General features: G+C 41.3%; 1 protein-coding gene and 1 long non-coding RNA gene across 3 annotated transcripts in view; both read left to right on the forward strand.

Annotated features, from left to right (window-relative positions):
- LOC147758905 (uncharacterized) overlaps positions 1 to 14,675 on the forward strand; it is a 232,395-nt gene that overhangs the window by 50,846 nt on the left and 166,874 nt on the right. The gene's annotated exons all lie outside the window — the stretch shown is intronic.
- The window catches only part of LOC111255338 (uncharacterized), a 52,403-nt gene that overhangs the window by 35,772 nt on the left and 1,956 nt on the right, over positions 1 to 14,675 (forward strand). The window contains exon 1 of one of the 2 annotated variants that reach the window (XR_002675435.2): positions 11,031 to 11,269. The exons of the other annotated variant lie outside the window; for it this stretch is intronic. This is a non-coding gene — a long non-coding RNA (uncharacterized LOC111255338). Of the gene's footprint in view, positions 1 to 11,030; positions 11,270 to 14,675 lie in introns of those variants that run through there. 2 annotated transcript variants of the gene reach the window in all.

Genomic DNA, 14,675 nt, shown 5'->3' on the forward strand with positions numbered 1-14,675 from the left:
GTTGACAGGTTGGAGGAAATAGCAAGGCGACTAACGACAAGATTGTGAGAAGAGAGGGCGTGGCGACCCTCACAAGGACTATGATCCATGGAGACGTCACATGTGGATCAGATGCAGGCCGACAAGTGTGTTTGTTTCCGCTACGTACGATCACAGTAGAGATGAAATCCGAATTCTGATTGAGTTCTTCAGATAGAGCTCGTCTAATGGTCTTTTCTTGAAATGATAATGTTTACTGAGTAAGAGCTGCGTGGAAGAGTATCTACGATCGACACCCGAAGGCACGTATCACGTCTAACCAAGTTTAAAGTGTTTGGCGTAGAAGTAAATGTGACTATCATATAATTTGTTGGAAACCAGTGTCTCTCGTTGGAGGGTTCATATAAGCGGTTGTACAGTTTGCTACGTAAGTTAGCCTCTTTCTCATCCTCAAGTTATCTCGACGGCAGCTAAACGTCACTGTATTTGAGAAGATGTAACTACTTGTGATCGTATTCGCAAAACACTACAGCTAGCCATCAGATTGTTTGGGAGTAACTTTTTGAAGACTCTGATTCTTTCCATAGAGACGAGTGTGTCCGCTGAGAAAAACCGTACGAAACTCAACTACGAACCTAAAAAAAATCGACCACTTCACTTTGCCTATAAATGCTCTGATGATGATGATAATCTTCGGCGAGTGTTCGCCTGAATCAAATCGAATTGACACAAGAAGCAGCAAGAAAGTCATTGGAAAAGAAAACGTAAACGTCCGAGTGGGTAAGCCGAGCGGAGATAGGAAACAATCTCGGTTGAACTTGTTGCGTTTACTGGGCCGAGAAACGACCTCTATTTATGACATTGAATGGGAAGGAAGGAAGGAAGGAAGAGAGATACGCTCAAATCGCACAGATGAACCCACAACAGCAGGAGATGCAAAGGTGCTAACATGCGTTTGAGATATAGATAGGGCTTTGTCTTTCAACAGTTTATAATAAATAGAACTAGACGGGTTTCGCGTCCATATCTAACGCTCTTCTCGAAACGAAATTCTCATATATATATATATATATATGTTGTAGTATCGGCGTCTATTAGCGACGATGCAATACATGTGTACAGAATTAGATCACAGAGCAAACTTGTTCGTAGCGCCGTCATACCTTACGCGGCAACTCACTGTAAAACAGGACGTTTAGAACAGTGAATAAGAAAAATGTGCCCAAATCCCTGTTATTTTAGACTGCTGATTTATTAAAATATTCGTCTTGTCATTCACACTAGTTCTGCTCCAGAAAATGAATAATATGCTCGTAGCTTTTTGTCTCGGCTCCCATGGGTATCATCAGGCCAACGTTGATGAGGCTTGAGTCCTATGTCCACGAAGCGATCTAACTTCTCTAAAATACACTAGGATACATACGAAAGAGATAAGTGGATTTTCTTCAGTAATTAACATCCACATTAAAGATCGATGTTTCCAGTGTATATTCATTTTCAGGAGTGACGTGAAATTGTCGTTTGTAGGCCGTTTCGTGTCGAGGGGAAATATCGAAAAGTAATGATTAAGCATCTTAAAAACTGAAATGGCAGACATCTGCATTCACGTGTAAGATAAATACGTGATCTAATAGAGTTTAGCGTAATTTACATCAATGATTTACCAGCTGTGATTTTCTTATACGGACTGGGTTGGGTTCGTTACCCGCTGGGAAAGTCTGATATCAAAAGGAACCCAAAATGATATATTACGCAATAGAATACTGCTGGCTTGTTACATTACCTATGTTCGGACAATAATTTTACATTAATTATTTTATCTATATGTTGTTGAGCCATTTACAGTATATCCGCTTCTAAGGGTGTAAACTAAACTAGTCTGGCAGATTTATGTCACCTCCCCATAAATATTCCTAGAGAGCGGTTTCTATGAGTAAAAGATTTTTGCGCAATAACCCTCATGTAGGGATGATAACAAAGCTGAATTGGTTCCGAGTGAATGTTCGTACAAAAGGTACAGAAGGTGTCTTACGAGTTTTTCCATTCAACAGAATGAGCGAATTGATAATGAGGTCGGGCTGTTCTTCTCTGGCTAAAAGATCGAGCTACTTGAACGGCCGAGACTTTCGATGAAACGAACGACGCAAAGCGGAAAGTTTTATTTAACAAACCCCATTTTCCGGTATCAAGCGATGTAGTCAATGCCCAGAAAGACAGAGTACTTTTCCAAAATATCGGTATCATTGCTGCTGTGCAGTATTGCTGGACCTAATATTCTATTTGAAATGCACATGAACGATTACCTTTCATATGCTTCCCTTATTCATCATGGCAGCAATGGTTAGCTTAGTAAACAACTGTCAAAGATTGATGCGGAAGTCAGCTCGCAGATATTACGTGAACTATTTTAGATGGGCGCAATAGAACGTAAATGTCGTTTGGGGCGAGTCTCCCTGTCGCAGCCTTTTCCATTCGCAGCAAATGAACTGCCTCATTCATCATCAGTATTGAAAAAGCGGCCATTTCTACGAACTTCACCTGATCTCTTTAAACTTACCTTAAACATACCCAACTTCCAATTTTGTTCTACTATGCTAACTCGGTTACCTGACTCGAAAACCGTAAAGGGCAGTATTGTAGCACAAACGAAGTCTAGCAAAGTCAGACGGTGTCATACGCTGTTGATACGAGACGCTACCGCGGTATAGAAGGGTTATTTAGAAATATGTTTTTGCGACCCAGCGTAACGTCAAGATCGCTTCGATGGGAGGTGGGCGACAACGCACGCACTGTAGCGACCACGTCGCGGTCGTTTGAATGGGCAGCGGGGCGAGCCGTCTGGTCATATTGGCGTTACACTATGTCACCGTCGCCCCCCGCCGTTCACGTAAGCGCACTTGTGGCCTAGTTCCCAGCTTCCGCTGCTCTCTCCCGGTCCCCGATTGCACAGGACATGATAAACGCCTCTAGCGGATAATAATGGCCAACGAGTGAGACTGCTTTCCACTGATGTCAGCAGTAATCTGTAAACGACTGAAGGGAAAGGCGTTGGCATACGGTTCATGAAAAGTTTGAGGGTCAGAGGACTGTTTGACACAGGTAAACAAACGAAGAGAGAGAACGAAAAAGGAAAGGAGTCAAGAAGTTGGTATCTTCTAACCAGCGCCGCGAGTGATTTTTCCTAACTCTGGTTTATTATTCTATTTACAATAGTTTAGGCGAATCAGTACTAAGTGAATTGAGCTAAAGTTTCGTCTAAATATCTTGTGCGGTACAACTTTCCCTAGCGGAACTAATCGTTCTACCAAACACTGACGCAGTGTATGGGTAACGAAGTTTCTCTCTAGTTAGCAGGCCGATTCCGAGCCGGTTTATAGCGCTATTATCTACATGTGAACTAATAGATTAATAACATTACAGTCCAACAATGTTATCAGAGCGGTTGTAGTAGTGCAGCAGTATTGTGTTTGCCTATGAAACCTAATCTAGATTGAAAATCACGTTTCACTCCGTGCTCCGCGAGGCGTCTTGGGACGTAAAACCCAAAATCCTATACACGGGCTAACAATAGCACTACGCCGGATATTTCAAAAGTATTACATAACGCGACTTACGTGACGGATATGCGTATACATAAGAAACCAAGTTATGACGTATCGAGGGATTTCTTCGGTCAGTTCGTAGTTACGCCTACTATGAAGACGTAAACTGGTTTGTTTTCTGTATACCTTAAGCAGAGGTTATTCGTTTAGCTCGGATGTTTGTTTGCTTAGTCCTTACCTTCGGCTTTCTTGCCTGTGTTTCCTAACTCTTCGAAAAATCCCGACCAGGAGCAATAAAAGGACGAAGAAAAAATCACATGTGGCCTAGGGGGCAACTTCAGCAATATCTGTCTATGCAGTTGGTAACAGAATACTGTGCAATGCTATACTGTAGGCCTCCTGTCCCTTACAGCTAATTCGATTACGTATATATATATATATGCGGCCCATTGGTGCGCTGACGCTCAAGCGACCGAACGTCTATTGTTTTGTCTTGCTCGTCATCGCGTCGACGGGAAAAAAACTTCGAAAGAAGGCGCACCTATGCCACAGAAAGCTCTGGAAGTGCAATAGACACCGTTTGCGACAATTACGAAATGCGTTGTCGTTGTTGATATTGTTTTTGCCGCTAATGAAAACAGTGCATTGTTTCGGCTGGCCTATATTGAGCAATTGTAGTTCGGAAGGCACGTAAGCGGCAATAAGGATACAGAACGAGAGTTCTCCATGGAGGTTACAAGGACAAGCGCCGATTATGAAAACAACAAAAACCGTCTGACTCAGCTCTATCCTTTCGCTGACAGTTAGCCTGAACTTTTCGTCGGCGACGTATATAAGGTTTGTTTGCACAGAAAAGTAGTTAGCTAGGATAAAGTATAGGTATAAAGTTGCTACTGAAAAAAAATGCTATACTTTTTCCTATATAGAACTGTCATTTTCGTTAGACGTAGTTTTGATCTGCCTTAATTACTTTACCATTAAAGGACGACTTGCTTTGACATCATACGTTTAGTCTAAACGTACCGATTTTGGGCGTCGTATAGAACAAATCATGCATGGCCTAACGGATTTGCCCAACATTGGGATGACTAGCCAGCTCTCAGGGAGGCAATATACAGATTCGGACCCTTTTAGCTTCGACGGCAATTGGTCGAGCTACCCTATCTTTTATGTATCTTCTCCAATTCTACCAGCCTTCATTAGAGAAGCATATTAGAAGAACCATAGAGCTTTTCATTCATATTCAGTATGATATCTTATATATCTTTTGTGTTTTTGTATCTTGTATGATTAGCAGTAGGCAAAACAGACAGGCATTGACTTGAGCCTAGCTCTCACATTATTTTGAGCGCACAGGTGCTGTTTAAAGGTCTCATAGACATTCATACTACACAGAGACTGACGTCATAAATCACCGAATTTATATATTTCGCTTTTAGGTGCCGGTACAATGCCTCTTGAAATGCAATCTACTTTCTGTTTCCAATTAAAATAGGCTGCTACGATAACTCTGCGGAACTCTTGAGATGTTCCCGAGATGTTTTTTTTTTACAGAGCCTGAGATATCCTCAAAAAACAAGAACATTAACACGTTTAAACATGTCAATAAGCACACTACACAGATATATCCGAATCGACTTAAGTTGGCGAGTTAGAGAAAATGGTCCAAAAAACCCATGGTAAATTTGCGCAGCAATTGATCCACTAGTCCATGCGCATTGTAATTAAGGTCTTCTTGACAATTACTCTGGCCCATCTGATTTTATCAGATATAGTTCATTCATCTCGAGCGAAACGGAAGAGACGCTAACTCCCGTAACGAAGCACTCTTTCTATAATATCAGGTAGCTTAATTTGCTTGAAGTATAATTAATGGGGATCAGTTTTTCAGAATGGAACTTGGATGTTGTTTGATTATTTTTGACAATAGTATCCATTGTATAATATATAACGACGACAATAGTCATCATCTTATTTAACTTATATGGCTGTTCGATATTAATTTTCTTCCTAACTTATTTCAATAGTAACAATGTTTTTACTTCTACTAGGCATCGTTAACTAATTACAAATGGCTGACTATCTATTTCAGTCAACTAGATAATCAAGATTATAAACGTGATGGAAAAACACCACTAAATAATCTTAGATACAATAGAGTAGAAGTTCAACTTGAAGTTGAATTGATTCATAGATTAAAAACATTCCTTGCACACAATACTGCGACAGAAGCTGGTATTGTCGCACGGTACACAGTAAAACTTGCTCATCCACTCCACTTAAAAGAAAGCATTATTCGTGTGGTCGCCATATTTAATCCGTTAAGTGATGGCGCTCAAAGTCGTATTTGAATTTTGCCCACCATGACAAAATATCGTATCCCATAGATTACATCAAGTGAACGCCTTAATGAGCAATCCAAAGACTTTCTTGGAGGCTTTATTGTGATAACTAAACTAGATAGCTCTTTGTAGTTCTCTACGAGCACATCGCCCCTCTACGGCTGTCAAACTTTGGCCCATCTAAGGTCCTGTTTTTTTTCCACCTACAAACTGAAAAGCTCGCGGTGCTGAGCGTCATCTTAATCTTTCAATTATAGCCGATGTCTCAGAAGGACATGTGAAAGCTAAGCGTTTTATGCGACCAAAGAATCAAATAATTATAAGAGCTATTCGAAGAAAGAGACAGACTGCTATACGCCTTTTGTCAGTATCTAAGGAGATGCCAAATAAGACATCTTGTATGGAGTATAAAATGTCCTCTGTTTAAAACATGGAACATCGTACCTACTTGCAGTAATGTGGCAGTCTCAAAGTTACCCTATAAACATGTCATACGTATAACGAACTGAGTTAGACTACAGATTGATGTGCGTGTCGGCTGAATGGCTGATAAAGCAGCCGACGTAAACGATCAGACAACTTCCGCTGGCACAGTCAAGCTCATCTACCCTGTGCTAAGTTCTCTTGGTACATAGTTTAGATGATATTAAGCCAGCGGCTGGGTGGACGAAGCATCAAAGTGCATCCCGTTTCCATATATTGTGCTTTTACCGAGAACATTTTGTGAGCGCACGTGTACGAGTTGCGCCGAACATCGTGAGTTTAGGTAAGCGTCCGCGTACGCTTCGCGGAATTCGTTGTAGGGAGAGATAAACATAAGGAGAGAGAACAAAGCGATCCAGCGAACGGATCAGGGGACTAATCCCTGGGAAGTGGGGGAGTTCCTGGTACAGACACCTGACCACATACAGAGCATGACAATGCCATAAGAGTTGCAGCACATGCGGTGGTCGCAAGTCTAAATAAAGGGGGCGGAGTGTAGTAAGAGGCTGAAAAGGGATTGTAGGCTGAAGGGAATAGGGGTAGTCAGTGAGTTTCAGTGTGTAGTAGTTCAGTAGTCAGTGAGCGCGTGGCCAAACAGACAAGCGAACTTTTAGTTCGCCTTGACGTAGATGCGTCTGTTTTCCCTGCAAACATTGCGTCGTAAATAGAGATAGGTTGGTACTGCTTCTGCCACTGTCGGTATCACTGTTACCGATGTTACTGCACGAATTTAGTATGAACGTCACGTAAACAGAGAACGCCAGCTAGAATTGGTTAGGCTTGCTTCTATTATTACTACAACTTTAAACATTGCCGCCGCCATCAGTAGCAGTATTACGCGGATATGACGGGTTGTCGCCGATTTTCAATACCAGTGTCGCCGCAACTATCGCTCGACACGCTCGATTTTGCATATGGTGAAGCTTATAATACACTAATAGAGATGGTAGCAATAACATAGTAATAGTGATAGCAGTTCTCAGGCAGTACCAGACGTAAGACTCGAAACATCTTTTATATAGAAACGTCATAACTCACTGTTAAATTATGCCAGTTCATATCGGCTAATTAAATATATAAACGGTGTTACCAAGACTTCTGTATTTGATTATTATATTTGTTATGTTGTACGAATAATAGCATGTTGCAAGAGTGTTACTTGTAGTGCGCCATCGTATCGTAGATAGCACTATCTATCAAAGTTCCCTTTGGCGTAAGTATATTTTGCCAAGCAACTTAACAAACTGTTACCAGACTGTCGTGTCAGGGAAATACAAAAGTGTTGTTTTTATTTTAAAACCGCTCTTAGTAAATAACGCAAAATTTCATCGACAATTATACGACTATTATGAAGAACAACTGGGGTTAAAACAATGCTGTATGAATGCCACTACAATATGACGAACGGTAAGCAACTCGATGGGTCGGGCCAGAGGCAGCAAACTAGCTGGCCCGTAAGGTAAGCGTCTCTGGCGTGGGTAGTAACAACTCAGTATAATGCGGACTATGTCGCTCTAGTTGGAATGCTGGTACTGTTTATATTCTGTTGTTGGGACAAACCGTCGGTGACTGACCACGGTCAATAAGTAACGGAGGTGGTTCGTTTTCGCTGGCAGAACGCCAGACTCTAGTGAACCAGTGTCCGGCTGATAGCCACTTTTGTTCTAGGCGCGGACAGCGTGATCGTTATAGGCTTGACGAGTCCAGCTTTGCGGATAGGAGAAGGACACCCACAGTTATTCCCATTTAACAGCATTAGTGTTCTCAGGAGAGGTGGAGTTTGCAGCGCAACGCAAACATTATCTGATGTCGATCTTCGTTGTTGATGGTTGTTTCTTCAAGACCCTGTTCATACTTCGGCCATCTCTAGTATTTTCTTTCTTTTTCTATTTGTCTTTCTGTTTCGAAAATGCTTCAACGCTATTAGTTCAGGATTCCCTTTGCTTTAGTGAGTTTTGTCCAAGGTAGAAGCACAAATAGGATATGAATTTCTACTTTGTTCTCATGTAATGAAGATATGTACCCCGTTGATAGTCCAACAGAATATCACTGTCTACTTGGTGCTCAGTGTCCAACATGCTGCCATGTACACCCAGAGAGACATCCGTTTCGTGTTAGCGAGTCTCATATACGTATGACAGAGTAATCATTCGTAATTGGCGGCACCGATTTTAATGTTCACCACCTAAATTTCCGCAAAACGTTGAATGCGCTGCTTCCTCAACGCCCATCTTAGCAACTCAACGGGAATCATAAACGAAGCTTCTACGATAGACTCTACTTTCTGCCCGTTAAACCTTTTTCACAGGATCAAACGGTAGAAAGTCGATGACTTCGAAATACATCGCTTTGAGAACCGCAACATTTTATTCCGCATGCGTACTTAGTTATAACTACTCTTCACCATAGTTACGATTTTCATAGGTTTCAACAAAAATTCTGTGGTGCTAATTTGCATTCGAACCTGATCTATTCACTTCATCATTACAAAACTCCAAAAAAAGTAACATGCGCAGCGTGCAGACCCGGTCATCCGAAACTAGCGCAATGTTCCCCACGATGCGGTGAAATGAGTAAGTTGTGAGCGATGCTTAAATATAAATATAGGCTACATACGTGTGACTCAAAGGCATGATCAAATGCTAGAAGAAACAACCAGATCAAGAGCGGTTGTTCCCTGCATGAGGCATTCCATGAAGCAGTGATACTATAGATTTAAAGCGATCACTGCGTTAAACGTTAGTAACCAGAACTGTCGTCATTATACATTTTATATCTCAGTGTTTATCATCTATCATATCACATTAATCTTAGAATAGATCTTTCTGAAATCTACATAGTGTACCAATTTAAATAGTTGTACGATAATAGGCTAAATATATATAATACCAGAGGGGCACTCGTATGCCTCCAGTTAAAAACGGCGATACACTCCCTTCTACCGGGTTTCAATACACCCTGAGAAAAACACAAAGAAGCACGTCGACCTTAAAGAAAGAATTATAAGCAAGCCTACTGGGACCGTCTATGCGACTAGGCCAAAGAAAAGCCCTGCGATCAGGGTTATGAACTTGTAAGATACAACCTACAATATGCGTGGTCTCCATGTTTTCAATACAGCAAGCATACGCTTAGCCCTGCACGATAGACCTCACTTCAGAAACTCAGACGTCTTTAACTTTAACGTGCGCAGAAACGAAGAAAGTCTTCAAACGTATGAAATTTCGACGACTTCTGGGACTCGACGAACTTTCTGCGGAAGCAATATATATTTTTTAGGAGAAACCACCCCTCTGTATTCCGATAAATGGTCACGCCTCTCACACATTGGGTCCTTTTTTGTTCAGTGGAAAATAGCCCGTCTTTACTCACAACAAGCAGAGCACTAAATGAGCTTTCAGTCTATAGACCCGGTAGAGTATTATTAGGCCTTTGAATTGCTAAAGCAAACCTTGAACATGAATTTCATTAAGAAAGTGGACGAAAAGGAATATTTCTTACCCAATCTGCACGGAACAAAATACACAATTCACAATACGCGAAATTTTAAATGCCACGAAAGAGACAGGAGCTAAAGAGCCGCAATGAACACGTTGCCTTATTTTGACGATTACAGCTGATCTGTCTAGGACTTGATTAATAGCTTTCTGTCTCCTCATAAAGTTCTTTATGCTTGTCCTAGCTTCAGACACCTCGCAATGCTTGACGTAATTTTCAGATTTCCAAAGGCATTCTTCAAGACCCGATCCAATGGCTTTAAAACCCATGCTCTAAAACATTGGATATAAAGAAATACTTTGCCTCACCAATTTCCTATCGGTCGAATGGGTTGTTTACGCAAACAATTTTCACATAACTCAGAAGAATGCATGATGCAACAAAAAAAAAGCATTTATAGATATTATTCAACGTCTTGTTTGGCCTGAACTAACCTTCTCTTTAATAGAAAACAAAAGCACCCTTTTCAACGGATAAAAGCATCACCCAAGATCACTACATATCGCCCCTGGTGGACACCCCATGAACAGCAATCTTCCAGCTAAATATCTATGGATTCGATTTGATGAAAATCTTATAGAAAGCTCCTATATGAAACACACCCTAGCAACGGCAGCGAAAACGGGTTCAGAATCCTTTCGACTGCTGCCAAGACCAAAAACAATGTCGGACTCCCTATGGCATAATGCTTTAAGGTGCTCCAATATGAAAGAGAAGAAATCTCCTGCCATCATTTCGACAAGGCTCTAAAAATTATGTCCGTAAACATCTTTTCGATTACTTGTACAGCAGCAGCTGCAGCGATTCAGGTCCTGCGCCACAGATCCTGTCGAGTGGCCTGAGTGGCTGAGTTGTTTTCTCGCCTTGCAATCTGCACGCTTTCCCACGAAGAGAGCAAACACTGCAGATGCAGTCCAGGCGACGGATATTAGTTCAGGTTGACGGGACCGGCTGTTGAGTCACACACCTTACTTTTAATCTGAGTATCTGATATAAACAACGATCCGGATCCCTAATCGACTACCCTTTGCGATACTTTACCGAACGCACGGATTCTGGGTCAAAAACCATCTAGCTTCGTTTGCAGGCTGCGCAATTCGAGCGACGACCATAATGTACAGCCTATGTTCGGGCTGTTTTTCAAACAAACTTCTGAGAACTTGCTGTATCGTCCGATTATTTTCTAACCGTTACAGACAACGATGTAGCTACTCTCATAGTGAAGGATTTTACTTTGCGGAAGGTTACCCGTGACTAGACTAAACAGATAAGCTGACAGAAGGCTTTCTTCAGCAGGGAATGTATGCAGTTGCAATGTGCGCTATAAAAGCTGCAGGATAAAGCGCGTGAAGAGTGGTTTTGAAGTAGTGTTAACCAATCGTGCCGCGATCTCTCCGCCTATTGCTTTTTCCGAAGTTAAGGAAGGTACAAGTGTTAGTTTGATTTTTAATGCCTGAAACTTTTAAGCAAGTACCTTACCCACGAGGCTTACGCAAACTGTATATCGCTCCCCCATATTTTATGGGTGTAGTCTAGCACAAAATAAGATCATTCGTTTCTGCCTGAGATACCTGAACCCGAGTATATACCTGATCTTTTGTTTTACAACCTAAATGAGCGAAATAACTAAAGAGAAAAACTTAACGGCTTAGGATCGAAAATTAGTTATTTTAATTGCAATTCCATTTTTTGTGACTTGTTCATTGTTTATTAACTCTATATAACTTGTTAGTGGAAAACACGGCCACTGTGCCGCATCAACTGTTCCCAGAGCGCGTCTAACAACTACGAAGTTTGCTGAATACACAAACAAAAAGGGATATGACTCTAGGAGTGATTTTCCTTTAGACCTATCCAATATAGGCCACACAGTTAAATGCGAAGTAAAATAACTTTTGAAATGACTCGTGCTAATCCATTTTAAGCGATCTTCTTTAAAAGTGGTATTTTCTTTTGCCAAACAAGTGACGCCATCAACGAATTTTTGCTCAAATCGAAATCCTGGGATCGCTCGTCGACGATACGACTTACGTGCTCTAAATAATCTAGGAACAGGGTGAGTCCCTGTTGCCCTGTGTTACCGGCAATAATCGACCCTTGTGAATTTCCGAGAGACTGCAGAGAGTGTCTAAGCTGGACGAAGCTGCGATGGGAAAAAAAAGTGTCACGGCATTTTTTTGTCATATGCCCCCTTGAAGCAGAAAATGCTTAACATATGAAGTATTAGTCGTGTCACTATGTTTGTAGAGCCCGCTTAAGCAGAGGAATATGGCTGCGCTCTCTACAATGTATTGTAGCGTACCGTAACATTGGCTGCCCGTCCATCAAGTTAATTTCCACTTCACTCAGCCCTAGTCCCATGGATCGGCTGTACTCTACAACGGCGATATTAAAGCACACTTACCAGCGTTTCTATACGATGTGTCTGTCGTCTTTAGCTCGTCCGCCTATTCTAGTCCTAGATTCGTAGAAACCGTACAGTTCTTGCGTTATACGTATGTAGACATTTGCATGTTAAAGATTGGACGCCATGCGCAGGATCCGAGAACAGAAGACGTTAACGATCAATCGTCCATTTGCAGTTCACCTGTTCCTGTTCTGATTTGGTGAGGTGATTGATATCTTGTCGGTCGCAAACATAACAACTGCATAGGCTGAATCAGCAAAACATATAGTTTTATTGAAAAATAATGATTCCCTTGGTCGTGCTTGCTGATAACAAATTTATGTGCAAAGCAAGCTTAGACCAGAGATAGAGAAACGAGAAAATCGCGTTTTATTCGTGAGTGCGGACACATATGCCAAACTTGAAGCTTCTTCACTGATTGTACCACGAAACGTGTCGACAAATATGTCGTCTGAAAGACGTATGCTTTTTGGCTGAGCTCAAACAACAAACAACTATAGATGTGATTTCGAATAAAAACGATGAGCGTATTGATCCGCTAACTACCTGTAAGTTATACGTTATATCTGTAAATTTGAACCTGTCGGCTCCTTTTTTACTAGCAAAAAAAAAAAAAAATAGAAAGAGGGTTGCCTTATAGAGTTGGCCCAGGGGTGCAAACGCGGCATCGGAGGCTGATGGCGGCGGGAAGTCACTTTTAAATTTGACTGCCCGAGGCTAATTCCGCCTCCATATGTTGCTACACCTTGATGCAAACTGCCTTTCACAGTCGTGCGTTATGGACAACGTCGTGTACAACCTTAGTAATCTCAGCGTCATATAAACTTGGACGCTGGTCGATTGTTTCTTTGGGCCAACGAATAAGAACGTGTCTCACATTAAAACAGTTTACGTTGTTCCTATCTTTCACTATATTATTGATCGCGTCAATGCCCCTAGTGACAAGCGTCATGGCTAGCTACAAACCGATTCCGTCAGTCATAATCAATTGTTCATATCAGTTAACTTAAATCAAATCTTCTTTGTTTTTGCGGACTTAAACATAGACACACTGTTCTGCTTGGTTGTAGCAGCTATTAAGACATACTGGATTGTCATTATAAGGATGTGATTCACGGAAATGAAAAACAGTGCCGCAATACGTTTAAACTCTGTTAGAACATGTCAAATGTTCTATGCTATCCAAAACACAATTCTGAGTATAACAAAAGTGTATTTCCTTCGCACGTTCACTAGAATACAGGTATGCACCGCTTTTTATTATTTTTTTTATTCCTATATATTCACAACTAGTCTGCACTCCTGAGAATCTCTTATTTATTGTATATCTTATTTATTTTAATTATTATAAATTAATTAATTCGTAAATTAAACGTCGGTTAGGAAAAGACAAGAACAAACCATAGCCGTTTGATTTGAAAATGGTTTGGTGTCACAGAATGGTTTTAGTGGGTTGGATCGCGCCTATAGCCTAAGTCTTCTACTACGCACCATATCGATAATAGGACTATTCGCTTAGGGGATAATGATAGAAAATAAATTTTGCCTAGGTTATTGATGACATTTTCCAGAGAGGAAATTAATTTTTACTAAAGATACTATAACGACGTAATTGACTTCGAACTATTCCATGGTACAGGTTAGTTAACTAACTCGTATCCATTCAACATTAAAGTAACTTTAGTGAGGTTAGATAGGAGAGCTCAGAAGCCAGCTTTCTGGGCTGTGCTTTGCTGTAAGCGTTCCCACGATGGTAAATCCCGTAATAGCCATTGCCATACGCACACTTAATAATTTTGGTTCCTATCTTGAGGCTGCCATTAGACTCTCTTAAACTTACCCCGTTTTCATGACGCTTTCGCCACAGGACATCAGATCTCCGATATAATCAAACATAGTACCCAGCCTTCATTGTGACTAACCTTACTTGAAGACGCAGAAGGTTTCCAGTTTACACCGCTCTACGTCATCACAAACTTTGTACCTCTATCCGCCAGCCCAACTCCCCTGTTAGCAAAGCTCATAAAATCTCTGCTTATCTATTATCTGTTAGGCTATTCAAAGCCGTCTCCGAGGCCTCGCGCCTGGTAATACCCAAAGCGCTGACGGTCAGCCTTTACCAAGTGGTGTGTCGAAATGTCTTGTTTGCCCGGTTAGACTTGTTTGCTTTCTCGTACGTACCCTTTCAGGCGCTTGTGCTTAAAAAGGGCGAGACCTCACCTCTCTGAGCAGCCTGTTTCAATTGACAGTAGCTTGTAAAGGGAAGTTTCTCAAGTACCAAGTCACTTCAGATGAATGATGGGAGGTATTTCAAGTTATTTTTGAGGCGACCCATTAACCAATTTTTTATGCAAATGTTGTCCCTGAACATAGTAGAGGAACATTCTTTTCGCTTGGGGTACAGTGGAATGAAGCCGAAGTTCA

This window comes from Varroa destructor, unplaced genomic scaffold, assembly GCF_002443255.2.
Source record: "Varroa destructor unplaced genomic scaffold, Vdes_3.0 BEIS01000001.1, whole genome shotgun sequence".
Lineage (NCBI taxonomy): Eukaryota > Metazoa > Arthropoda > Arachnida > Mesostigmata > Varroidae > Varroa > Varroa destructor.